Genomic DNA, 9957 nt, shown 5'->3' with positions numbered 1-9957 from the left:
ACCTGATTGATGTATACACCTGCAAAATGTTTTAAAGCACATTATGCCTGCAATTTAGCATGCAATGTGAATTCTGGCCTTAAAACCCTGCTGTGCGTCAAATCCTGATTTTTCCCCGGCACTTTTGGCGTGTATCCTACTCCGTCATGCCCCCCTCCAGGTGTTAGACCCCTTGAAACATATTTTCCATCACTTTTCTGGCCAGAATTAATGTTTGAAGTTTGCGGAAGTTCATGGTTCGCGAACCTAAAATCGGAGGTTCAAGCTATCACTAGTTGTCTTCGAAAACTCGATAACAACAACAATCAATGGTGTTGAGGTGGTAAAGCTGCATAGCACACAGCATCTCATTCATTAGATATGATGTGATGCTCTTCAAGATTGCTTTAAACCACAAAATGACTTATTTTCATATTCAAACTGATAAGAGCACTTTGTCGGTGTCCCCATGCCTTTGAGGGCTCGTTTCCACTATCGCGAATCCGCATGCGTCCAACGCATGCAGATTCGCACATGTAATGCAAGTGGATGGGCCTGTTTCCACTGTAGCGTTGTTGAGGTGCGTTTTTTTCAGCGTTTAAAAAACGCACAAAAGAGCCAACGAGTTCGCCTGCGAGTGGAATGCATGCAAATCGCCGCTAATGTATTTAATAGGGAATTTGCATGCGGCTATGGTATGCGAATTTTCATGCGAATTCGCATGCGAATTCGCATAGGTACCAATGTAACTTCAAACAGGCAGTGACATGGTTAAATTCGCATATACCCTCACCTATGCGAATTCGCATGCGAATTCGCGGCAAAAAACGCGAAAAAAATCGCATCCGCATGCTATTTCATCAGCGGTGGAATCCAGGCGATTCTGCACCGCAATAGTGGAAACGAGCCCTTAAGGACAACTGATGTGAGAGGGAAATAGAGGCTGCCATATTTATTTCCTTCTTAGCAATATCAGTCGCCTGGCTGTCCTGCTGATCCTCTGCCTCTGATACTTTTAGCCATAAACCCTGAACAAGCATGCAGCAGATCAGGGGTTTCTAATGCTGGATACACACCATGCGTTTCCGCGTCGAATGCGTCCGTCGATACACGTCGATTCGATTATTTCCGAGCATTTCCGAACGCATTTCGATGATTTTTAGGTCGATTGCCATGTAAAGTATGGCAAATCGACCTAACGATCCATCGAAGCTTGAATCGGACATGTCGGAAATAATCGAATCGATGCGTATCGACGGACGCATCGAACGCAGAAACGCATGGTGTGTATCCAGCATAACATTATTGTCAGATCTGACAAGATTAGCTGCATGCTTGTTTCTGGTCTGATTCCAGCACTACTGCAGCCAAATCGATCAGCAGGACAGCCAGGCAACTGATATTGTTTAAAGGGAACCTAAACTGAGAAGGATGTGGATTTTTCCTTTTAAAATAATACTAGTTGCCTGACTCTCCTGCTGATCCTGTGTCTCTAATACTTTTAGCCACAGCCCCTTAAGCATACAGATCAGGTGCTCTGACAGAAGTCAGACTGGATTAGCTGCATGCTTGTTTCAGGTGTGTGATTCAGCCGCTACTGCACCTAAAGAGATCAGCAGGGCTGCAAGGCAACTGGCATTGTTTAAAAGGAAAAATCCATATCCCTTTCAGTTTAGGTTACCTTTAAAAGGAAATAAATATGGCAGCCTCCATATTCTTTTCACTTCAGTTGTCTTTTAAAGAGAACCCGAGGTGGGAATTACTAATACTATTGGGGCACAGAGGCTGGTTGCGCACACTAAGACCAGCCTCTGTTGCCCCATCGTGTGCCTCCATGTCCCGCCTGCTCGCCGCTATAGACCCCGCAGTGCTGGCGACACGCAGCGTGTCACCAGCACAATGTTTACCTTAGCGCTGTCTGTCAGCGCCGCTCCCCCGCCTCCTCCGCATCGCCGCTACCCGCCCGCGTCACTTCCCTCCTATCAGCGGGAGGGAAGGGACTCGGGCGGGTGCGCCGATGCGGAGGAGGCGGGGGAGCGGCGCTGACAGACAGCGCAGAGGTAAACATTGTGCTGGCGACACGCTGCGTGTCGCCAGCACTGCGGGGTCTATAGCAGCGAGCAGGGGGGACATGGAGGCACACGATGGAGCAACAGAGGCTGGTCTTAGTGTGCGCAACCAGCCTCTGTGCCCCAATAGTATTAGTAATTCCCACCTCGGGTTCTCTTTAAGCCCATGTGTGGCAATGATCCATTCTGCTTTTACATAGAAAGCCCTTACTATTACAGAAAGTATGACAAAAGAATTGGGAACACCTGTTCAGATGTTGTTCTTGGAGGCAAAAGAAGAACACATGGACATAGAACACTCCCCACACACACAAAAAAAATAAAAAAATATTTTTTATGGGTGGACTGAACCTTCAATAATACAGACTTAAAGAGAGCCTAAGGCGGGCACATAAAATATAATTTAAATAAAAAAAAATAAGTTAGCTGATCTGGGGGTCTGGGTGGATCAGGCAGCCATCGCCACTGCTCCGTTGGCCGACTTTCATTTTTGTGACCTCTGGGGTCACGACGCTGGAAGAGGAGAGAGAGAGATTCTCTTCCAGCGTGCAGGGGGGCTCGGGGTGGCAGGGGGCGTGGCCAAGGAGAGCGAGCTGCCCAATGGCAGCTGTGGAAAGTCTGCAGGAACGCCCCCAGTGGGTGTTTTGAGCAGGCAATCCCTCTCCCATTACCCTCCGGAATAGCGACAATTATTGTTGATAATTTTGCAGAGTGATAGCGCAGGGATGCTCGGATGTGCCTCATCCACGAATTCGACAATCCGCGTGGTTGCAAAAAAAAATCTGCATTCGGCCCCGACGCATGCGGATTTTCGTCCGCGTCCACGCAACCACGCGGATTTTCTGCCGTGAATGGCGTAATCACGCGTGGATTCCTGCCCGGAGGCGGATTTTCTTTAAACGTTAATAACAAAGCCCCCATACATGCTACAATCCCCCAAATTGCATGGATTATCGAGGTGATAAGGGGCAACATAACTTCAACATAAAAAATTCTCAAATTTTTTTTTAATGGCTTTTAAAGACAAATCACCACTGTAAATGGGGCTATTAATTGGTATTACGTGGTTTTAAAAAGGGATATACGCGTTAAGCAATCAAAGAGGTGAAGGCGAGTTCCAATGGCACTTGGCGGCGAAGGTACCGCTGGAGGAGGATGAGTGGCTGACGCCAAAAAGGCCCCAGAGAGGTTTTTGTAATTTTTTTTTTTTTTGCAGCAATTAGCAATGACATCGCAGCAGAGTTGTCAGTGGACACGGGCAGTGTGAACGCAGAGTGCAGTGGTGGTAGCGACTGAGTCAGGAGAAGGACAATGCGGGCGGTCAATTCAGCAGCACAGAAGGACCATGGCAACATACTGGTGGTAGTAGTAGCAGCACAGCGTCATAGTGCTGGCCAAAAAATTAAATGCACCCGGTGACCCGGGCAGTGTGAACGCAGACAGAGTACATTGGTGGAAGCGATTGAGTCAGGAGGAGGAGGACAATGCGGGCGGTCAGTTCAGCAGCACAGAACAGAAGGACCATGGCAACATACTGGTGGTAGTAGTAGTAGCACAGTGTCATAGTGCTGGCCAAAAAATTAAATGCACCCGGTGACCCGGGCAGTGATATAACGCAGACAGAGTACATTGGTGGTACCGTGGTAGCGACTGAGTCAGGAGGAGGAGGAGGACAAAGCGGGCGTTCAGTTCAGCAGCAGCAGCACAGAAGGACCATGGCAACATACTGGTGGTAGTAGTAGCAGCACAGCGTCATAGTGCTGGCCAAAAAATTAAGTGCACCCGGTGACCCGGGCAGTGATATAACGCAGACAGAGTACATTGGTGGAAGCGACTGAGTCAGGAGGAGGAGGACAATGCAGGCGGTCAGTTCAGCAGCAGCAGCACAGAAGGACCATGGCAACATACTGGTGGTGGTAGTAGTAGCAGCACAGCGTCATAGTGCTGGCCAAAAAAATTAAATGCACCCGGTAACCCGGGCAGTGATATAACGCAGACAGAGTACATTGGTGGAAGCGACTGAGTCAGGAGGAGGAGGACAATGCGGGCGGTCAGTTCAGCAGCAGCAGCACAGAAGGACCATGGCAACATACTGGTGGTAGTAGTAGCAGCACAGCGTCATAGTGCTGGCCAAAAAATTAAATGCACCCGGTGACCCGGGCAGTGATATAACGCAGACAGAGTACATTGGTGGAAGCGACTGAGTCAGGAGGAGGAGGACAATGCGGGCGGTCAGTTCAGCAGCAGCAGCACAGAAGGACCATGGCAACATACTGGTGGTAGTAGAAGTAGCACAGCGTCATAGTGCTGGCCAAAAAATTAAATGCACCCGGTGACCCGGGCAGTGTGAACGCAGAGTGTAGTAGCGACTGAGTCAGGAGGACAAAGCGGGCGGTCAGTTCAGCAGCTCAGAAGGAGGACCATGGCAACTTACTGGTAGTAGTACCATAACACCAAAAAATTAACCAAGGTAGGCACTAGGCAGGTAGTAACTGTCTTTATAAAGGCAGGCATAGTTAACAACAGCACATGCAGTAGCCACTTCATGTCCCCCTGTGTCCGACAACAGGGGCTAGGAACTCACCTTCCACCCAAGCCTGGTTGATTTTCAGGAAGGTGAGTTTGTCCACAAAGGCGTGGGAGAGCCGAGAGCGCTTCTCTGTGACCACGCCACCGGCCGCACTAAAGCATCTCTCTGAGAGGACACTGGAAGGAGGGCAGGATAGGAGTTCCAGGGCGTACTGGGAAAGCACGCTCCAGATGTTCAGTCTCTTGACCCAGTACTCCAAGGGGTCCACGGGGCTGTCGGTGTCATTGAGCCCACTGGATGACCCCATATAGTCAGACACCATGGTGGTCAGTCGTTGCTTGTGCTGGTTGGTGGTGGATGCTGTGGCGGGCACCTCTGTTCTGGGCTGCTGCACTGCATACAGGCTCTTGCTTAGGCTCTTCAGGTCTCCGGGGCGCCAGTTGCTGCTGCTGCTGCTGCTGGTTGTTGTTGTGCTGCTAGTGGCCATGGCAGGCACCTCTTGCTGGCTTGGCAGAGCAGTTACAGTGGGGGTGGAAGGCTGGGGGAATGCTTCCAGTAGTCTGCGCACAAGGGCCTCCTTCAACTCCCTTGTGCGTTGCTCGGTGGTGGATGGCGTCATTAAGTCTCCCAGCTTCCCCTTCAGACGGGGATCAAGCATCAAGGTAATCCAGATGTCCTCCCTTGAACGCATCTGGATCACCCGGGGGTCCCTGCGAAGGCAGCGCAACATGTGCACAGCCATGGGAAACAAGTGGGCCCTGCCAGCAAGATCTTCCTCGTCCTCGCCATTGTCCTATAACGCATGCCTGTCCTCTTCCTGTGCCATGTCGTTGTCCTCCTCAAACCGCCATCCACGTACAACGCCTGCTGCACTCTGCTCCTCCTCCTCCTCCTCATTCAGGTTAGGGCCCTCCAACTCTTCCACTACCTGCTGTGAGCCCTCCTCTGAGCTGGACTGTGCTGCCATCTGCTCCTGTTCTTCCAACTGCCTCAGGGCTTCATCCCCACGCTCAATTAAATTGTCCATTGCCTGCTCCAGTAGACAAACCAAGGGCACCCACTGGCACACAGAGGCCCGCTCCTCACTGACCATCTTGGTTGCCTCCAGGAAGGGACTCAGCACCAGGCATACTTGCTCCATCAGTGTCCACTGAGTGGCAGTAATCATGGGGACTTGCTGGTTGCTGGGAACATTTGGCTCTAGCATGTAGGCCCTAAGAGCCAGCCTGTGCTGACACAGCCGCTCCAGCGAACTGGCATGTCGATGATCAGCCAGTGTTGTGGCCTTCCATACTGCTGCTGTAAGGTGGACAAGAGTGCAGAGGCAGTGGCTGACAGGCGGAAAAAGCGTACCACCGCCCGGGCATCCTGCAGCAGCTCGCTCATCCCCTGGTAGGTGCGCAAGAAGCGCTGCACCACAAGATTGAGCACGTGGGCCAAGCAGGGGATGTGCTGGAGGTTTCCCTGCTGCCACCAGGTTGGCCCCGTTATCGGCTGCCACATACCCCACTTCCAGGCCTCTGGGGGTCAGCCACCTCCGCTCCTGCTTCCTGAGGGCGGCCAGGATGTTGGTGGCCGTAAGCCTCTCCTTCCCCAGGGTCACCAATTTTAAAAGGGCTTGGCAGTGTCAAGGCTTGGCGCTGCTGCCGCCGAGGCGGGCTTGCTTTCCGGGTGCAGAGGGAGTTTCGTGACAGGACCCTTCTGCATCCCCCCTGATCCCGCGTGGTGGCACCACTAGCTAGGCTGATGCGCTCTTGTCCTCCCTCCCTTCCATCAGTGTCACCCAGTGGGCCGTAAAGGACAGGTAGCGACCTGTCCCAAATCTGCTACTCCACGAGTCCATGGTCACGTGGACCCGCTTGCCCACAGAGTAGTCCAGGGAACGGGCCACGTTTTCCACCGCAAACTTGTGGAGTGCTGGGATCGCGCTCCTGCTGAAATAGTGGCGACTGGGGACTTGCCACTCGGGGATGCCAAATTGGAGCAGCGTCTGCATGGCGCTCCCCTCCTGCACCAGGGAGTAGGGAAGCAGCTGTGATGCCATGGCCCGGGCCAGCAAGCCATTTAGTTTGCGGATCCGCCTGTGGCTTGGAGGCAGAGGCTTGGTCAGACCCTGAAAGGTGTCGCTCAGCAGGGTCTGACGACGCTGGGATGCAGGGGAGACAGAGGAGAGAGACGAACACTGGCTGCCAGCCTCAATGTCTGTGTCCTGAGTAGCCGAGGTGGAAGAGCGCTTGCGTGCTACTACTGCTGCTGCTGTGGGGGATTCACGACCCTGAGGGAGGGATGATGCTGCTGCGCTGGTGGGCCTTCTGCTCTCAGGAACCCCTGCCAGCAGTGCCTGCTTCCTCTTAAAGTCCGCATACTCGCGGCAGTGGCGGCTTCTCAGGTGGCCCTGGAGGGATGAGGTACCCATCTTGCTCAGACTTTTCCCACGGCTCAATCTTTTGCTGCATAACCTGCACACCGCATACCTTTTGTCATCAGTACATTCCTCAAAGCAATCCCACACTGGTGACTTTAATTTACTGCGGCCCACACTAGCAGAGGGTGCAGCGGAACAATGTGTGGTAGTAGTTGCCGAGGGTTGCATGGTGGTGGTGCCGGCTGAAGCAGTGTCCTGTCTACTTCCTCCACGCCCACTGCTGCCGATGCCCCTGCCTGACATATGGTGATATCCTTGCCTAGGCCGAGGTGACTCGTCATCCTGCTCTGACCATTCTTCCACGGACTCAGCAGGCTGCACATAGTTAGGGTCCACAACGTCGTCATCATCAGCAGCATCATCATAATCCAGCTCTTCCTCTGACTCCCCCGCCTCCTCTTCTGTCCCTACATCCCCAGACACAGACCCCTCTTCTTCATCACCAGAACTCAACAACGCTTGTGATTGTGGCCTGATCTCAATCTCTGCCACATCAGTCCCCAGTAAGTCCTGAGCTTCTTGCATCAGCAGGTTCCCAGAAGCCGGACTGAGGGACAGAACGCTGTCATCCTGGGAGGGCTGCTGACCAGTGGGTGCTGGGGTGGATGTCACAACAAGCGTGGGACGTTGGCTGCTGCTGCTGCTTGGAGTGGTGCTTACAGTAGAGGTCTGGGAGGAAGTCATGATGTCCATGAGTACGTCAGGTTCCATTTGCTCAACCACCACACGGGGAACAGAAACTTTAAAATATTTGGACAATGGCGTCCGCTGACTCGGCCCAGGCTTTGCTGCCCCCCTTTCTGCTGCATCACGACCATGTACAGCTGGGCGTCCTCTCCCTGGACGTGGAGCAGTCCCAGAAGTGGCTGAGGCAATTGAACTCCCTTTCCTCTCACCCCGCGAAACCCTGCCAGACATGTTGCTAGTAATGAATCACTGGATGCAGTGGGCACAGTACAAGGTCACTGAAGGATGCAGTGGGCACAGCAGTGGGCACTGGATATACAACTAGGTCACTGAAGGATGCAGTGGGCACAGTACAAGGTCACTGAAGGATGCAGTGGGCACAGCAGTGGGCGCTGGATATACAACTAGGTCACTGAAGGATGCAGTGGGCACAGTACAAGGTCACTGAAGGATGCAGTGGGCACAGCAGTGGGCACTGGATATACCACTAGGTCACTGAAGGATGCAGTGGGCACAGTACAAGGTCACTGAAGGATGCAGTGGGCACAGCAGTGGGCACTGGATATACCACTAGGTCACTGAAGGATGCAGTGGGCACAGTACAAGGTCACTGAAGGATGCAGTGGGCACAGCAGTGGGCACTGGATATACAACTAGGTCACTGAAGGATGCAGTGGGCACAGTACAAGGTCACTGAAGGATGCAGTGGGCACTGGATATACAACTAGGTCACTGAAGGATGCAGTGGGCACAGTAGTGGGCACTGGATATACAACTAGGTCACTGAAGGATGCAGTGGGCACAGTACAAGGTCACTGAAGGATGCAGTGGGCACAGCAGTGGGCACTGGATATACAACTAGGTCACTGAAGGATGCAGTGGGCACACAAGGATGTCACACTGTGTAATGAGATGCTTATATGCCAGCGAGCGAGCAGTGGGCACTGGGCACGGCACAAGGTCACTGACAGAATGAATGAACAGCGCTGGCAGAGAGTGGCGGCGGCGCCGGCGGTGTGACTGGCTGCCTGCAAATAGTACAAGTGTATAACTGTCACTGGAATATACAAGTGAACACTGCAGCTGCACTAACACAGATAATCCCCACTCCCACTACACTGACTACACTGCAGCACTGAACCTGCCTGCACTACACACAGTTAAATAATCACTAGACTCCCACACTCCCACTACACTACACTGACTACAACTAACTACAGCAATCACTCACTGACTAGCTAACTGTGTACAGTATAAGAGCAGTGTTAGCAAAAAAAAACGCTTTGTTTTTAACACAATAAATGCACTTGCTCAAACAACAATGGCCTGGAGATAATCCTCTCAGCACCACAGTCTAGCAAGGACAGAGCTTTTCATCATGGCCGCCGCTTTATATTCAGGAGGGGAGGGCATAGCTCCCCTCCTGTGATTGGTTGCTAGGGCCTGGCTGGGGCCCTCTGATTGGCCTGCAATGTGTCACTTCCGCATAATTTGACGCATTTCCGCTAACCACGACTTCAGCGCCGGGTTACACGAGCGTGAATGCGGATTTCTGTCCGCATTCACGCGAAGCCGAAGCAGATTTTCGTGGTTGAAAATCTATTCACGGCTTAGCGTGTCCGAGGCGGAATGCGTCAAAATGGTCGTGAATCCACGCGTAAGCGTGATCACGACCTGGCGGTGAGCACCACTGGCGCAGTGGGGGGAGGGGGTGAGCAGTGTCAGGGGGACACAGAGGCATGTCATGAAGCAGGGAACATGCTTCTGTGTCCCATCTGCCCCCCTGCTGCACTGCCTCGGGTTCCAGGGACGGATCTAGGGGGGGGGCAGGCGGGTATCTTGCCCCAGGCGCAGTTTGTTGAATTCTTAAAAAGGCGGCAAAATGAATGCCAGTTTAGGCGCCGAAACCTGACCTTTAGGCGCCAAAACCTGACCTTGCCCCAGGCGCAACTTGGTTTAGATCCGTCCCTGTCGGGTTCTCTTTAAATATTGCAAAAACACTTTTAAAAAAAATAATAACATAAAAATGTCTCAATGTCTTATTTGGTTACTAAAACAGCATGTATGGATGATACAGTCCTTTTCCACAGCTATTTTGTGCTGTGACCTCTCCCAGCCTGGTCCCCTATTTTCTAGTAAACAGAGAGGCACTGTATGAGCCAGTCCTGTGGGCTTTCACCACACCAGTCTTGGCCACAGTGTGGAGACCACTGTTGATTTTTAGTGGGAGTGCATAGGTCATAGTGGTTTCCCGCTCTTGATGTGAA

This window comes from Hyperolius riggenbachi, chromosome 5 (assembly GCF_040937935.1).
Source record: "Hyperolius riggenbachi isolate aHypRig1 chromosome 5, aHypRig1.pri, whole genome shotgun sequence".
Taxonomy (NCBI): Eukaryota; Metazoa; Chordata; class Amphibia; order Anura; family Hyperoliidae; genus Hyperolius; species Hyperolius riggenbachi.
The sequence above is the reverse complement of the archived record's forward strand: the minus strand, read 5'-3'. Positions refer to the sequence as shown.